General features: G+C 47.8%; 1 long non-coding RNA gene across 2 annotated transcripts in view; it reads left to right on the top strand.

The window, feature by feature from the left end:
- Positions 1 to 131: 131 nt before the first annotated feature.
- Positions 132 to 18090, top strand: part of LOC121453136 — a 99558-nt gene continuing 81599 nt past the window's right edge. For both annotated transcript variants that reach the window (XR_005974974.1, XR_005974973.1), the window contains exon 1: positions 132 to 226. This is a non-coding gene — a long non-coding RNA (uncharacterized LOC121453136). The remainder of the gene's footprint in view (positions 227 to 18090) is intronic.

Below are 18090 nucleotides of genomic sequence, written 5' to 3'. Positions count from 1 at the left end.
TTTTTTTCTTTTCTTTTTTTTTATGAATGGGGGGCCGGAAAAGAGCTTAACCCGTGATTGCTGGGGCCGGTTGTTGCTCCTCCAGGGGCCGTCGTTCTTTTACAAAGAGGGGTGGAGGTTGTTGTTCCTTTTTTTTTTTTTCTTTTTAATGAATGGAGGGCGGCGGCGACAGCTGCAGCTGGCTCAGCTGCGTGGGTTGTACCCTCCTCCCAGCCTGCAAGAGGAGGTAAAGGCCACCTTCACGCCACTGCGGGCTTGGGCAGGAACCGTCGGTGTGACTAGAGGGTGGGGGGCGCTGCGGCCTCGGGATTCTGGGCCCAGAGCGGGGTGGGGGAGGACACACCTCGATCAGCATATCTCTTGTCGCCGCAGGCGATGGGGAGGGGAAGCGAGAGGACCCCTACTGGGAACCTTCTTCTTTTCGAGATCAGTGGCGCCTGGGGACGTCGGGGGCAGGGACCTTCCAGCCGCATTCGCCAAAAATTAAGAAAATGTCTTTGTCTATTTCAAAAAAGGGTAGGGTGGGTGTTGCTGAGTGCGTCTGGCTCTCTTTCTAAGTGCAGACCACTCCTCCTCCCATTTCTTGGGTGTGGACAGTATCTGGGCCGAGGCCTCTTCCGGCTCCAATACCCCCCGGGGCGATTCTGTCCACTCAGCCAGAGGCCTGGCCCTCACCTCTCAACCCCGCCTCTCTCCCGCCCCAGAGTAATGTCCGCAGTGCCCCGGGCTTCCGCCCGCCCTCTGCTGCCCTGGCTAGGTGCCCCTTTCACTACTCGCGCCCTTGTCGTTTTCCAGTCCTAAGAAGACGCTAGCCTTTGTAATCTTGCGGCCCCGTGCCTTTTGTTGCAGAAGGCAGTTTTCCCGATTGTTCCTTCTAAAAAAGAAAAGGGAACAGTGGTGAACTGGCCAGGTGGATGGGTGGAGCAGGCCTTGGCAGGATGCTGCTGGGGTGGCCACGATATTAAATAACAGGACTCTTGAGCCTCACAGAGAATGGAAATGGCCGGAGAGCCGTTCTTTGATGGGGGGTGGGGGGAGAAGCCGGTGAAAAGAGAAGCCCCTCCATTAGGCCTGACTCCTGAAGTTGGGCGCTCCAGCATCAGGCCCAGCTCCGCCCAGTAACCGGGAAGTCTGTAGTCTCCTTGGAGCCTGGAGTAGGGGTGGCTTTGATGCCGGCGAGGTACATCTTGCTGGTGTTTAGCCTTCATGGGTTGTGAGGCTATCTTTTTCCTCCTACGCCATCATAGGGCTGTGCTTGGCTGTTGTCGGAGGAACCAATAGCCCACGGGTGAGGTCTGGCTTGGGGCTGGGGCTCTGTCAAAAGCCGTTAGGACTGCTCAAGGTCATTGTGTCCTAGCATAAAAATCCTTCTCGCCGCTCGGACTCACGTCTCAGAGATTACTCAGTTCATGGAGCTAGAACAGACTATTCCCACGGACCCTCAACCTCCACCCAAAGCCAAGGAGGGAGAACTTAGGGACTTTCCTGTGTCCTTATCACTATTCCCATTTGTCAGATCTACAAATTGAGGCCAAAAGTCCTGTACCTGGTGAACAGAAGGGCTAGTAATTGTGCTGAATTTCAAGGTTTCTCTACCTTGAGACCAATCCCCTCTCCACCATCAGGATCCTAGAAACCTGTTTCTTGTCATTTAAACAGTTAAACAATGGCACTTTTTCTGGCTGGTGTTCACCCATGGTCCTTACTGGATTACAAAGATGAGAATAAATGACTCCTTTTTTTAAACAGTCTGTGGAGGGTGTAGGGGAAAGGAATGTTGTCCTGTTTCCTTCAGTAAAAGAATTCACCAGAAGACAGGGCTCCACTCTGACCCTGTCTTGAGGAAGGAGAATGCCCAGCCTAAGGTGGGGAGTGGGAGGAGCTCCAGTGCCCCCCTCCTTCATCCCCAGGGTCTGTGCGATCATAATGCCTGAGAGGCACTGACAGCAGTTGTGAAGAATCCATTTGCTTGTGTGCTGCTCTCTGCAGTGGTTGGGGCTCAGGGGGGACAGATGCCCCTTCCTCCCTTGTGAAGCCCACTCAGTCTTAGGACACAGACAGAATGAACGCAGTTAGAGCACTGGCAGGTGCTCTGAGAGAGAAGTCAGCCCTCTTGGAGGTCATGGAAATGAGGCGCTTGTATGGATATGGGGAGGCGTGCACACGCGTGTGGAGAACCGACGTACTGTTGTGTGTCTTCTTCCAGCTCCTTAGAAGAAATAGATTTCTTTTTCCTTATGTGTGTGACTATTTTGCCTGCATGTATGTATGGAAACCATGTGCATGCCTGGTACCTTTGGAGGCCAGAATAGGGTGCCGAGTTCCTGGAGTGCTGTTACAGGTGGTTGTGAGTTTCCATGTGGATGATATGAATTGAACCTGAGTCCTCAGCAAGAGCAGCAGGAGATTTAACTGCTCACTAAGCCAGTCCTCCAGCCTCTCACTTTGGTTTTTGAAACAGGCGCTCCCTCCCACCCCCAAATGAACCTGAAGCTCACTGCTTAGCTAGATGGCCCAGGGCCCTTCCTGTTTCTGTCTCCCCAGCACCGGGATTACAGATGTGTGGCTTTTTAGATGGATTCTGGGAATCCAGACTTGGCTCTTCAGGCTTAGTCTGGGTTCCTATTGCTGTGATGGAACACCATGACAAAAGCAACTTGGGGAGGAAAGGGTTTATTTGACTTAGATGTCCTGAGTCACAGTTCACTGAGGGAAGCCAGGGCAGGAACCTGGAGGCAGGAGCCACTGCAGAGGCCATGGAGGCAGGCTGCTATGTTGGTTTGCTTGTCATGGCTTGCTCAACCTGTTGTCTTGCAGAATCCAGGACCACCAGCCCCGTTGTGGCCCCATCCACAATGGGCTGTTTTCTCCCCCATCAATCATTTTTTAAAATTATTATTAGTTAAGAAAAAAATTAGAAAAAAATCAGATCTCTGATCTTATAGAGGTCTTCTCTCAATGGAGGTTCTTGCCTATAAAGTGACTCTAAGCTTTGCCAAGTGGACATAAAACAAGCCTGCACACAAAGTAAGTTTTTTTTTTTTTTTTAAATCTTCCTAGCCCCATGGGTGGCAGATTTCAATTTGGGTAGCAGGAAGTGTCTCAGAAAGCAGCCTGTGGTTTTGAATTGCAACTGAGGGCTGACCAGCGAGTCCACGGAAGGTTTTAGAGCATGTGTTAAGCAGAGGCGTCATGGGTGGAGGCACCACCACACATTAGCAAAAGCCTGGCACGTGGACAACTTGAACAGAAAGTCTTCAGCCACAACTTGATGAGCAAGGATGAGGTGTGCTAAGTGGGTTTAACACCTGATTTTAACTCAACAGCAGTCCTGGAGCTGATGTTGGGGTGTGGGGGGGGGGGGAGAAGACAGAATGAAAGATGACAGGGGAATCAAAACATTTGTTTCTTAGAAGGTAGAAGCCCTCACGTTTGCTCTTACAGTTGGGCAGCTGGTAGGCTTCGCACGTGCCAGAGATTTGTCCCAAGTCAACTGACAGCTCATTCCAAAAATGCCAGTGGTTTCCTCTGAAATAACATTCTGGGTTTTTTTTTTTGTGTGGTTTTTTGTTTGTTTGTTTGTTTGTTTGCCTGTTTTTATTTGTTTGTTTTGCTAGCATCAGATTCTAACAACCATTCAGCCTGCCTATGTTGATAAGTCATTCCAGCCAGCCCTGGTACCAGGGCAGTTCATCACCTCCAGACAGTGACTTCAGTTCTGGGCTCCCCTTTTATCAACAACTTCCAGGAGATTCATTTGAAGAGGGAGGAGAGGCAGCAGTTCCAATTCAATGGCAGCCATTTACAAAGCAACATTTACTGCTTGCTGCCCCTGACCTCAGTGTGTTTTCACCCTTGGGGTCTCCTTTTTGTTACTTTGGCTTTTGTTTTTGTTTTGCAAGTCTTTTATTATGTAGCCCAGGTTAGTCTCCAACTGCCTCAACTCCTTCTGCCTCAGCTCATTTCCACTACCACCTTGCTTAGATTTATTTATTTGTTTTTCAAGACATGGTTTCTGTTCCTAGAGCTTGCTTTGTAGACCAGGCTGACCTCGAAATCACAGGTACCCCCCCATCCCTGCCTCAACCTTTCCTAGTGCTGGGATTAAAGGTGTGCTACCACTGCCTCTTTTTTTTTTTTTTTTTTTTTTGAGACAGGGTTTCTCAGTAGCTCTGGCTGTTCTAGAACTTGCTGGACTCAAACTCAGAGATCCACCTGCCTCGTGCCAGAATGAAAGGCATGTATGTCCTGGAACTTGATTTGTAAATCACCTGACTGGCCTCAAGCTCACTGAGATCTGCCTGCTTCTGCCTCGCAAGTGCTGGGATTAAGGTGTTTGCCACAACCACCTAGCTCATCTGTATTGCTTTAAAATGCGTGTCTGATGGTGGTAATGGTAGTTTGTGGTGCTGAGGATCAAACCCTGCACTCAGACATACATAATAGCAAGATCTCTAGAGCTGATCTACATGCCCAGACCCTGTAATGTATCTTTGGAAAACTATCCTGGCCAAGGTTGGTGGTATGGGCTTGGAATCCTAACTACGAAGAAAGCCAAAAGTGGAAACATTGTAAATTTAAATCTTGCTTGAGCTATGGGGTGAATTCAAAGCCAGCTTGGTCAATTTAGAGAAGGCTGCCTCCAGATGAAAACTGAAACAGACCTGAGGTACAGTGTAGTGGGAGAGCAGGCAGCCATAGCCTAGGTTCAACGCCTAGTGCTGAAAAGAAGGGGGCAGGGGTTGGTGGGAAAGGCCTGCCATTGTGACACACCCCTTTAGTCCTGGCCTTTGTAATTTAGAAAACAGCGGTGTGAGAGAGAGAGAAAGATGCCTCTGGACAGAGCGCAGGTGGAGGGGTATTATTATTATTATTATTGGAAAGTGAATGGGAAAAAGGGGAGGGGAAGACCTGGGTCTGGGGACAGGAGTAGCAGAAGACAAAAGAGAGAGAGAGACAGAAGGACAGACAGATGGAGACAGAGAAAGAGATGGAAGAAGGCCAGGGCCCTTTTGAAAGGGAACATAGTGACTGTGCACAGGTGGTGCTCTTAGTGGCTACAGCTGAGGACGCAGACCCCAAGGTCAGGCCAGTACACAAGCCCGAGTACTAACACTGGCAGTCTTAGCCCTGGGTTGGCTGAGGCAAGAGTTCAAGGCTAGCCTAAGAGACACAGTGAAGTAGAAGGCAGCCTGGACTATACACAAGGAGAGCCTGTCTCAAAAAGAACGAGAAGAGCTAAGAAGTCTGAGGTATCGCCTTATGTGTGTGTTAATTCCATTAAAATTATTCCATAGTTCCTTTAGAGCAAACCCACTACCAGATGCTGAGGTTATGGGCTAGAAGAGACAGACACTATTCCGTCCTCGTGGAGCCTATACTCAATGTGAGCAGAGAAGAACAGGGGGGAGTAATACAAAGTCGTTTGTCTTACCCACATTTTTGTGCTCCGTGGACGTTTCTCCAGCTTTTCTCAAACTCTAAGCAACAGAAGCAGAGCTCCCTGTGCCCGCATCTTCTATTAGAACAGTTCAATAAGGGAGAGACATTGAATTAGTCATTCTTTGGTCAAAGAGTGGTGTAATTATAGTTAATATCAGCAGCACATACAAAGTAAGACTGCAGGTGAGAGGGCGCAGCCTGGGGCTCTGGGAAAGTGTCCCTGTGGCCCAGAAGTCCAGGATGCAGGCCAGGCTGGGATACACAGGGCAGTCCTAGTAGTGTGGTGCGAGGCATGATGGCAGATTATCTGTCATCCCAAGTCTTGGGATGCTGAGGCAGGTAGATTGAGAGCTAGCAGATAGCCTGGTTCAACAGGAGTAGATCGAGTTGGAGTTCAAGACCAGTGTGACTGCCTTTAAATACCCAGTCTCTAATGGAACCCAGTGCTGCACACAGTAGGCACATTATCTGCAGTCCTGGCCTTGAATGTTTTTGGTTTTGTTTTTTTTTTTGTTTTGTTTTGTTTTTTTTTTTTTTGGTTGGTTGGTTTGGTTTGGTTTGGTTTGTTTTGCGAGGGAAGTGGGACAGTTATTTGAGAAAGGTCTTGTTATATAGCCTTGGCTGATTTCAAACTGGAAATTTTCCTGCCACGGTCTCCCCGGTATAGGTATTCTGGTGTGTGTCAACATGCCCACTAGTCCTTAGTCTCTTAGGCTCCCGTTCAAGACACAGCCGTCTCCTGCCTAGTGCCATGCAAGTGCTAAGTGCCATGTGCTTTTTAGTTGACTTGGCCTGGAGCCAGCTATACAGCTTCTCTGTGATCTTCTAGTTGTTCCCTGTAGAGGGCAAAATTTGAGGATAGTGGACTTGGCTACGGCCATTAGTTTTCCCCTTTCCTAAAGAGCACTAAACAAATGCTGGTTTATTTATTTTTGTTTATGTGTATGTACATGTGTAAGTGTATGTGTACTCTGTGCATGCCTGGTTTTTTGGGGGGGGCCAGAGGCATTGAGTACCCTGAATTGGAGTTGTAGGGGTTGGTTGCGAGCCACCTGATGTGGGTGCTGGAAACGGAATCTGAGTCTTCACGAAGAACAGTAGCTACTCTGTCGACTCTTGACTGCGGCGCCATATCTTGATCTCGAGGACTTCTTTAAAGTACAATTTCCATTTTATTTTATTCTTTCCCCCCCCAGAATCCACTAAGGTCTTTTCTTTTCACTCTGCCAAACTGGGCAGTGGCATGCAGTGTAAATGTGTGTAAAGAAGCACTCTTTTTAGCTGGCGCTGGTGATACAGGCCTGGAATCATAGCTACTGGGTAGGCCGAGGCAGGAGGATGCCCCGGCCCAAGACTTGCATGAGCTGCAGAGAGTAAGTACAAGGCCTGTCTAGATTATTTGGCTTCCATTCCCTCCTACCTCAACATCCTGGGTGCTAGGATTTTATTCAGGAAGCCTCGTGGTAGAAGAAGAGAAATAGCTCTCTGGGGTTGTCCCCTACATGTGTGCTGTACCCTATGCACCCCCCCCCATATTATAGACACATGCACAATAATAATAATATGTAAAATTGAGAAACAAAGCCCAGCTAGTACTTTGCTGTTGCTTACAAATTGCGGAAATTTTTGATTCACCTAAGACTCTGTCTAAGGTGATGGAATGCCTGAATGAACTAGCCTGAGGATGCATCTCAATTGTTGAGTGGTTTTAAGTGAACTAGTCACAGCAACCTCATTGTCTTTTTGTTTGTTTGCTTTTTGAGACAAGGTTTCCCTGTGTAGGCCAGGATACCCGGGAACTCACTCTGTAGACCAGGCTGGCCTCGAACTCAGAGATCCACCTGCCTCTGCCTCCCTAGGGCTGGGGTTAAAGGTGAGCAACCCCACTGTAATGTGTGTGTTGTGCTTGAGGATCCCTATTGCACAGGCTAGTTCAGTAAGCATCTCCTTCGTAACAGGCTCTTCCCACAGTAGAATGGGACCCTTTGAAGCTTACAGAAGGACTGGACTGCCTGTCTGAACCCAGGAGTCAGCAACGCTCCACAGGCGTAGGCTTGACTTTCCGTGGAGAAATGAGGGCTGGCTTCTTTTTGACTGGTCAGCGATACTTTGGACCCTCTATCTACCCCGCATCCATTCATGCCACATCAGCTAACCAGGCACCAGGCCAGATCCTGAGGATGCTGCAGTCACTGCCTTAGAGGAGGGCCTCGCTTGCATCAGGCTTAGTCTAGTGAGAAGAGTCTGGAATGACTGCCAGAAGGGGTTAAAGCTGGGGGGGGGGGGGGGGCGGAGAGTTACAGATTTGGTGGAAGGAGATGAACTTTTTTCAAGACCAGGGGAAATCGGGAAGGCCAGGAGGCTCACAATGCCAAGCAAGGAGTTTGTTAAGTCAAGCGACCCCAAGTAATCACTCTGTATGTTTTGGGCCCCTGGATACCTTAGGCCTGGGGAACAAGTTATACATTTAGGGTGCTCCTGCCTCCTTCAGTGGACCTGGGCCTTGTTTCAGGGGGTGAGGTGGGGGGGGTGGCTTTAGTAGAGTCAGAAACCTTGGGCCCCAGGGAAGATTTTACAATGACCCTTAGCCTCTTGGCCACCTGCCAAGGAGACCAAACCTGATTTACTCAAAATCAGTTTTTATAGAACCATATAGAAAGCAGTTCAGCTAGGCAGGGATTTTTTTTTTCAAATCTGCTTCCATCAGAGGGATTTTTCTTCATAAGTAATCTTTTTATTGAAGTATAATGTGTAAGTTGGACCATATGTGACTGCCAGTATCCACCCACTTCTCATGTATAAAAATGCCAGTTTCGTGCGATTCAACATAAGTACATTCAGAGTAGGGCACACTCACAAGTGTACAGCCCTGGGAATTCTCACAAAATGAACATAGCTGTATAGCCAGTTCCAATTCAGAGACAGCTTTCCCCGGGCTGGAGATGCGGCTCAGTGAGAGAAGTGCTTGCCCAGCATGCGGGAAACCCTGCGTCTGATCCAAAATCGCAGAAAAGCAGAACCAGTGTGATCTGTAGCTACACAGCCAGTGTGAGCCCAGCCTGGGAAACACAATTCCCTGTCTCACGCTGAAAATAAACAAAACCCCTTCAGCCCTAAAGGCATGCCAGCTATTGGTTAAAAAAGAAAAGAAAAAGAACAAGGGCTGGGGAGATGATTCAGAACACTTGTTTTTCCAGAAAACCTGGGTTCAAAACATGGAAGCTCACAACCATCTATAACTTCAATTCCGGGGATCCAATGAATTCTTCTGACCTCTGTAGGTACCAGCTATGCATCCATGCAGGCAAATCGCTCATACACATTAATAAGTATATATATAAAAAAGTACTCCTTTTGGACTAGGAAAAGGCCCAGTGGTAAAGCACTTGTCTCTTCTGTGAAGCCCAGTGTTTGATCCCCAGCACCCCTCCCAAAACATACCTTGAATATGTGTATAAATCTGTAGTTGTATGTTGAATGCAGATTAAGCTTTCCAAAGTGATTACACAATACTTCCGGTGTTATTTAACTGCCTGTGCTACACTGAGGTCCCAGGCAAACATGAGAAGACTTGTTCTGTCATCCTAGCCTTTGGGAGGTGAAAGCAGGACAATTGAGAGTTCAAAGCCAGCCTTGTCTGTCAATTTTGAGCCAGCCTGGACTACATGAGACTGCATCTCAGGTAGCAAGAAGAAGAACCAAGGATCTGGAGAGATAACTCAGCTTTAGCACACTTGCTGAGAAATCACAGAGACATGACTTTGAACCCCTGACGCCAATATAAAAAGCTGAGTGTTGCCCCATCTGACTCCACAGCTTTTTTTCCAGGGGTGGAGAGGGGAGGGAGACTTGCTGGAACAAATATGAGAGGGCTCAGTGAGGTGGCACATGTCTGTCACCCGGCAGTTGGGAGGTGGAGGCAGGAGGGTCAAGGATGGGACAGTCCTGACTTAGTTTGGGTGCTGTGAGCACTCCCTTTAGGCAAGGTGTTTGTTGGCTGCAAACAGGGTTTGTTCAGAGTGACAGGCTCTCAGGCAGTAAAACAAGAGACTGAGCTGGGGGATGGGTGGGGAGTGAGAGCTGGTGACTCAGCTGAGACCCAGAGTGACGAGGTGCTGTAGCAGTTGCCTGAAGGAGAAGCGTTTGGGGCAGAGGGAGAGTAAGCTTGGCCTGGGAAATGGAAAGGGACTCCCTGACTTTGGAGGTTGACTTTCTGAGAGAAGGCCCAGGACAGGAAGAGACCTGGTCATGGAAGGCCTTTGAAGGCTGTGGTTAATACTTTGCGTTTTCTTTTAAGATCTGTGAACGGTCTTTGCGGGGAGTTTAAAGCCGGGAACCATCTTAAATACCATGATGATTGTTACTACTGATATCCTTGAAGAGCCTGAAGGTTTTCGCTCTTATAGAGGGGGAGGACGCTAAACGCCATGCCACGCCATGCCATCCCCAGGTAAAGCCTTTGTGTTGGCACACACCTTTGATCCCTGAGTTCAAGGCCAGCTTGGTCTACACAGAGAGTTCTAGGACAACCAAGGCCCTATCTTGATTTTTTTTTTTTTTTTTAACCTGGGACGATGTAAGGAAGAGATTGGAAGGGGCCAAAAGGGTTTTGGTAGCTTGGTAACCCCTCTTTGGCCCAGGGGTGGGATCACAGGTATGTACTACCATGCTGGATTTCTGTGGTCCCCTAGGATCAAACCAGGGTTCCATGTACAGTAGGCAAGTACGCTAATGGAGCTGTATAGTCCTAGGTAGGCATGTTCGAGGGATATTTATTTTTTCTTCTGTCCCAGAACTCAGGAGGCAGAGGCAGGTTCGAGGCCAGCCTGATCTACATAGTGAGTCCCAGAACAGCCAGAGATACAGTGAGACCCTGTGAGAGAGAGAGAGAGAGAGAGAGAGAGAGAGAGAGAGAGAGAGAAATCTGTCAAAGTATTTACTTTGTGGGGGAAACAGAATACAAAGTAAATCACTGGGCAACAGATGGTAAATCTGAAACAAGCTGATGTTCTTTTGTTGACTCTGAGGGTGGAGAGAGGTGTGGAAGTGTAATCTTGAGAAACTGAGGCATAAGGCTTGCAAGTTTGAGGCCAGCCTAGGCTACATAGGGAGACCCTCTCTCCAAGCAACCACAGACAACATCCATGGAGTAGCCACACAGATAGCGCTGGTAAGGGGCAAGAAATTAGGAAGAATCTGCGATTGAATTTCTAAGGAGAATCGGAATTTCTGAGGAGTTTGCTTTTTCAGTAAAGGCCACACAAGTGCAAAGCAGGGAGCTGGCCTGACCTTCTGTAAGTCTGTGGTTCTAGACCTCTTCTAGTTTAAGGACTAGCAAGCAGTGGGGGAGGGGAGTGTGGTCAGATTGTCACCTCATGTGGAACTGGGGTGTGGACGGATGGTGTGCCTGGGTCTTTGTGTGGACACATTGACCTGTGACAGGAGCTGGAGAGAGACTTGTAGCTAAAGCTTTGGAGGCTGGTGGATGTGGGCCACCTTGGGAGTGCTGCCTGTGTTCTAGGGATGAGTGACCTTGCTGGGATCACCATAACAAAACGTTACAGACTGAGAGACTCGAAACCCAGAAATTGCCTGGTGGTGGCTGTGCATGCAGAGGCAGGCGGATCTCTGTGAGCTCGAGGCCAGCCTGGTCTACGGAGTGAGTTCCAGGACAGCCAAGACTACAAAAAGAAACCCTGTCTCAAAAAACAAAAAGCAAAACCAAACCCCACAAATTTACTAATTTTTATTTCTGGAGACCAAAAGTCTGAGGGTTCTAACTAGATTACTTTCCTCTGAGACTCTCTCTCCATTGAGCTTTAGATAGTTGTCTTCTCTTGTATCTTCACATGGCCTTCTGTCTGTCTGCGTCCTGATTAATTCTTATTGGAAAAGCACTAATCATATTGGTTGAGGGCCCACCCTGGAGTTCCCATTTTAACACAGTTCACAATTTCATCTTGACAGTCTCTATATATATGATCACATTCTAGATTACAAATGACTAGAACTTTTACATATGAATTCAATGTATGGATTTTTAAAAAATTTATGTTATGTGCACAAATCTTTTTTCCTACAGGTATGTATATCTGTGTTCCATGTATATGTTTGGTGCCCACAGAGGCCAGAAGAGGGTGTCAGGTACCCAGAACTGGGGCTACGGGTGGTTGTTAGCTGCTACGAGGGTGATGGGAATCAAACTCAGTCCCTCTGGAAGAGCAGCCAGTGCTCCTAAGCCCTGAGCTATCGCTCTAGCCACCCAACATATAGATTTTGGAGATGAAATGAAGGCCATAAGGACAGATGGGAGAGAGGAGTGTAACAGGAGAGTGCCAGAATTCAGAAAAGCTCAGACAGGCACAGAGAGAGTGAACTCAAGTGTTCCATGTATGGTGTTGAGCTCAGAGTGCAGGTAGGCTGCGGCTTTTCAGTGGTGCTCCGGAATACTGGGTGTGGAGACCACTTCAGCAGGGTGGGCAGGCAAGCTTTGGGGGGTGGAGCATAAATAAGCCAGTGAGGTGAGGGGCTGAGGAAGCAGAAGCCTGGCCTCTGCCTTCCGTTTCCAATGCAGTGAATTCTCTCTCTATAGTCATCGACAGAATGCATCCATCTCTTTTCCTAATTTTTCTGATTTTCCAAAGCCTTGGGTTTCTTTTCAGAAACTCTGAGGTAAAGGCCTGTGTTCTGGGACACGGAGTCCAAACTTTCCTTATGTGATTGAGTGCTAGGAATAATTCAGGGCAGGAAGAATATCCAGAATATTCTTAACTTCTTGGGGAAAGGGGAGATGGAGAAGGAGGAACAGGGGCAGGAGAAGTGAGCTGAATAGCTGGGGATATAGCCTATTTGGGAGAGTACTTGCCTCTAATATATGAAGCTCTGGATCTGGTCCCCAGCACTGTATAGACTAGGTCTGTAATGGTGGCACATACCTGTAATCCTAGCATTTGGTAAATGGAGGCAGAAAGAGCAGAAGTTCAAGGCCGTCTTCAGTTACCTTGTTATTGGTTTTTTGTTTGTTTTCCACATCTTTTTGTCTCCCAACCCACCCCCAGCTGAGGGCCGAACCCAGGGCCTTTTGCTTGCTAGGCAATCGCTCTTCCACTGAGCTAAATTCCAAACCCCTCAAGGTTATCTTTAAATATATACCAAGTTCAAGGCCTATTTGGACTATATGTGTGATGGTCTCTCTCTCTCTCTCTCTTTCTCTCTCTCTCGTTCTCTCTCTCTCTCTCTCTCTCTCTCTCTCACACACACACACACACACACACACACAAAACAAAAACCTACACTTCTGGGTGTTATAGCACTTGGGAGGCAAAGGAAGTAGAATCCCTGTGAGTTCAAGACCAGCCTGGTCTACATAGTTTTCCAATCCAGCCAGGGATACACAGTGAGACCCTGTCCCAAAACAGACAAAAACAAACAACACAGAAACTAACCAAATATGGCAGCGGGACCCTGAAGTTACAGCAGTGAAGGAAGCAGATGCAAGAGGATCCCTTGGGTGCGGGAGTCTAAGGCCATCTGAGGCAACTTAGCAAGTCCCTGCCTCCAAATAAAAGGAAGAAAAGGGCTGGGAATATAGCTCTGTGATACATGGCTTGCGTGCACGAGGCCCTGGGTTCCATCTCCAAGACTGACGATGAAGGAGTAAATTAATGATGACTGTCTTGCTGATCACCTCCTCTGAGTTAGTACAGTGTGAGGTCAGAAGGAAATAGCACTGAAGCAAATATCAAATATTTATTGACTGCTTATGCAATTCCATGTCCTGTGTTGGGCACTTAGTGTACATCCTGCTCTCAAGGACTGCTGGTGTGGCTTTTTATTGACAAGATAGTTTGATGACTCGCCAAAGGTCCCAGGGTGGTCAGTGAGCTCCCAAGCCCCAGCCCTTGCCTCTGCTCTAGCCTCGCCCCAGCCCTGTAGCCTCTCTGGGATGTGATCAGAGCTGGCAGGTGGGGATTGGGGTGGGCGTGGTGAGTTGGGTTGAGCTGAGTGTCACAGTTTTACTTCCTGTGGCCCATCCTGTCCTTAGCCTGGGAAAGGACACGTTGGAGTGGACAGATGTGGGCTGGGACAATAGTGCCACGTCACTGCTGACTCCCTGTGAGCCGCTGTCTGAAGCGCGTCACAACACCCTTTTCGTTGTCACATTCATATCCTTCTGGCCCCATTGGGAACAGAACAGCTGGGACTGTGTCTCATGAACCAAAAGCTGCTTCCTTCCTTCTCAGGGCCTTCCTCTGGCTCACCTGAGAGAACACAGCTGGTTTCTGAAGTGCTCCTCTTCACGTCCAGGATTTCCCCCTTGCTTCCAGAGAAAGGGAGAAGCCTGCCTCTGTGACACACCACAGAGCAGGTTTGAGAAGCAGCAGCCCCATGACCGTTTTCTTCTGTTTTGAGGTGAGGAGGGACGTAGGCCCGCTGCTGACCACTGAGTGAGAAAGTGCACGCATTATTGAGCTCTGCGTCCAAGGACAGAACCTGAAAGTAGAACCGAAATAGAAGGTTCTCCTAGTGTCTAGTCTGATGTAGCAAACAGAAGCATCGAAGACTTAGTCCGCAGAGCTCTCAGCATGTAAGGATGTTCGTTAGAATGTTCTAGTATCAGCAGTCTATTAATAGATGCCCATCTGGAGGGTGCTGATGAAATCTGTGGCCATTAACCAGTGGGTGGAGGACCTGTGAAATGTGGATATAGAGAAATGCTCAGGATAATTGTGTTGTAGGGCAGGGGTGTGAGGTACACATTTGTGATCCTAGGAGCATCAGGAGTTCATCCTGGGCTTAAGGCACACACACGTGCACACGTATACACATATACATACACTGAGCGGGGAGGGAGGGAGAGAGGAGAGAGAGGGAAGAAGAGATGGAGGGAGAGAGAAGGGGATGAAGAAAGGAGAAAGATTGATTATTTAGGAAATTTAAAACAAGGCATTGCACTCTGTGTGTGTGTGTGTGTGTGTGTGTTTGTGTGTGTGTATGTGTGTATGTGTGTGTATGTGTGTATGCATGTGTTTCTAAAACCATAATATTTTCTGGGAATACACAGGAGAAACTACTAGTTGGCTTCTTCTAAAGCATAGGAATGGCAATTGGGGTAGGGACTAAGACTTCTGTTCTTTCTTCTCCACTATTGTACATTAGCACCTCTTAAAAACAATGAGCATAGCCGGGCGGTGGTGGCGCACGCCTTTAATCCCAGCACTCGGGAGGCAGAGGCAGGCGGATCTGTGTGAGTTCGAGACCAGCCTGGTCTACAAGAGCTAGTTCCAGGACAGGCTCCAAAACCACAGAGAAACCCTGTCTCGAAAAACCAAAAAAAAAAAAAAAAACAATGAGCATGCGCTGCCTTTGCACCACCGTGGCAGCAATAAATAAAGGCTCAGGCAGGCTCACAGAACAAACACGTCAGACCATGGGGCATTGCATCCAGAAATGCCGAGGACGGAAGTCAACAGAGTGGGACCTGAGATGTACCTGAATGGCACATTGGTCTCCAGCTGTTGCCTACAGACATATGCTTTGGGTAGCCAGGGTGGGTACAGAGGCAGGGCCTGGGGGAAAGTCTTTGTTCATAAGATTCCCTCTGTAACTAAAAGAATTAAAGTCAAGGCCAAAAGTTCAAATCCAAGATCAGGGATTGGAGTGTCTCTGCCAACTAACCAAGCAGTGAGAACCCTAAGGGGTCATGAGTACTGAATTGTGTACATCAAAATGATGCACAAATCACCCTTTCCACCATCACAACAACCCACATGGCGGCAGCAGTGGTAGCAGCAACAGCCCAGTGTACACAGAAGAGCACTGAAGCTTGGGGGCTTGGAATGACTTGCCCCAAAATACACAGTCAATAATTTACAGCAGGATTTACCCCAGATGTGTTTGTTCCTCATTGCTTGCTGAATGCTGTCATGTTTGAATTTTAATCTACCAGGGTAGGACATTTTTAGCTATTTGTGCCTCTAATTCCAGTACTTGGAAAGCTGAGGTGGGAGAATTGCCCTCTAGTTCAAGGCCAACCTAGCCTATGCAGTAAACCTCAGCCAGTCATTACATGTTAGGCCTGGTGGTAACACGTACTTGTAGTCCAAGAAATTAACTTGAAGGCCGAAGAAGAAGGATCATGACTTCAAAGATCTCTAGGGCCAAATAATGAGTTCAAGGCTATTAGGGTCCACCTATTAAGACCCTATTCCACAAACAAACAAATGAGTGAATAAAATAATGGGACATTATAAGCTCTTTGCCATCAAGAAATCCCAAGGTTAGTTGGAAGGAAACCTAAGTCAACTTGGTGGTGACTTGCTTAAGGCATCCATCATGACTCAATTGGCTGCAATAAGTACTACTTTGTAAGTGAACGTTTCTTTCCTGAAGCCACTAGGTCCAAATGACCACACAGAGGCTTGTATTAATTATAAGCCAGTAGCTCAGGCCTATTACTAACTAGCTCTTTTTTTTTAATATTTATTTATTAGGTATACAATATTCTGTCTGTGTGTATATGTGCAGGCCAGAAGAGGGCACCAGACCTCATTACAGATGGTTGTGAGCCACCATGTGGTTGCTGGGAATTGAACTCAGGACCTTTGGAAGAGCAGGCAATGCTCTTAACCACTGAGCCATCTCTCCAGCCCCACTAACTAGCTCTTACAACTTAAATTAACCCATTTATATTAATCTATGTATTGCCACGTGGCTCGTGACTTTACCTCTCCACCAGCATGTCTTGCTCCCTTTGTGTTTCTTGGTGACTCCTCTGACTCCTCCCTTCTTCCTCCCAGCATTCTCAGTTTGACTGTCCTAGTTACTGGTCAGTCGGTTCTTTATTAACCAGCGAGAGTTAACATATATTCGCAGTGTACAGGATTATTCCACAGCACTACTTAGATTTTTAAAGCTGGGAAGAGGAGGAGGTCCTGATGCTGTTAATGAAGGTAGCTTAGAGGAAGAAAGCATTAACTAGATCTGGGTCTGGCAGGGTGGTACACTCCTGTAAGCTTAGCACTAGGAAATCAGACAGGAAAACTCCATCTCAAAAATGAAACCAGAGACGAGTACTCAAGTAAATAAATGTAAATCAGCTGGTGCTGGAGAGGTGGACTGGGCCAGCAAGTGGTGCGGGGAACATGCCGGATAAGGTGCATTTGCTATACATCCTGCTAGCTCTGTTCTGCTGAGACACCAGGCAGCTTGCATCAGCAGAACGAGAAGTGTAAATGAGCTGATGTGCCCATGAGGGAGTCTAGACAGCACTAGCAGTAATTTTTACTGGGTGTGGTGGGCCGTGCCTGTAATCCCAGCATTTGAGAGGCAGCAGCAACCTAGACTGCATTGCAACATTTAGGTCAGTCTAGGCTATATAGCAATATCCTATCTCAAAAAAACAAATAAACAATTCTGGGGTATAACCTAGCAAGCGAAAAACTGTGGGTTCAATCCCCAGCACTGCAAAATGATTCATAATAATTCTGCAATTGAAAACCGTCAGAGGAGCTATAATTTAATTAGGAGCCTTAGAAGATATCTTTGGGCACTGAACAGAAGGTACAAAAGTGATACTTCAAAGAGAACAGAGATCAAGGTCATTAGGCCAAAGGAGAGAGCGTTATATAAAGGAAAATATGGTGATGAAGGTCCAGTAGAGGACCAGAGGAAGAAGAAGGTGGGCCTGTATGACATTTGCCGCAGAGGAAGAGGAGGCAGGAGATCAGGTGATTGAGAGACAGACTGGAGCAGAAGCTCAGGCTAATGCTCTAGTTCAGTGTGGTGGCCAAGCACTAGCCCAGCATGCAGGAGACCCTGGTTCCCTCCTTAGCAGCCACCTCCAAGCAAAGAGACACTGAAGGAGATCAGCTAGACAGTCCTAGGAATTAACGTGCAAGGTAATCCAAGGGGACTGCTTGTACCTGGACAGGGTGGGGGATGGGGTTGGGGAGGAGAGGGGTACTGAGAGGTTTTGGTTGGCTGTTAGAGGTAGGGGTGGGGAGGAGAGAGATGATGAACCCCTCTTCTTCCCAGGATGGTAAAACATTATAGGACTTTTTTTGTCTGTTAGATTTTCTGTGCTTCTGGGAGTACATGTGTGTGTGTGTCCACGTGTGTGTGGTCGTCTGTTAATGTGTATGTGTTCATACGCATGTCAGTGCATGTACCGCATCTGTGCTTATATGTGGAGGCTAGAGTCTGACGTGAGATGTCTTCCTTAATTACTCCTCACTGTGTCTTTTGAGACAGGGTCTCTCTCAACCAGAGTTTATTGACTCAGCCAGACTGGCTGGCTGCAGGGACCAGCGGCTTGTCTATGCCTCACTAGCCCTGGGGTTGTAGATGTAGCCACACCTGACGAACAGTGACTGGAGACCGTAGCTTAGGGCCTCAGGCTCTCATATTAAGCCATTTCCTAAACCCTCCTGTCAGTTTTCTTGGTGGCATAATACATATGATTTGTTTGGATTAGGTGTTCATTTAACTTTTTTGGGTGGAGGCAGGAGGATGAATCCAGCCTAGTACCTGAAGTGCAGGCTAGGTAAATGTTCTATTACTGAGATACACACTCCTTCACTACCTTCCTCCCTCCCTCCCTCCCTCCCTCCCTCCCTCCCTTTTTTCCTTCCTTTTCTGAGCCTAGGT

Source organism: Microtus oregoni, unplaced genomic scaffold (assembly GCF_018167655.1).
Source record: "Microtus oregoni isolate MIOR12 unplaced genomic scaffold, Mior012 000011F_ref0000422, whole genome shotgun sequence".
Taxonomy (NCBI): Eukaryota; Metazoa; Chordata; class Mammalia; order Rodentia; family Cricetidae; genus Microtus; species Microtus oregoni.
This window is presented reverse-complemented; position numbering and strand designations above follow the sequence as displayed.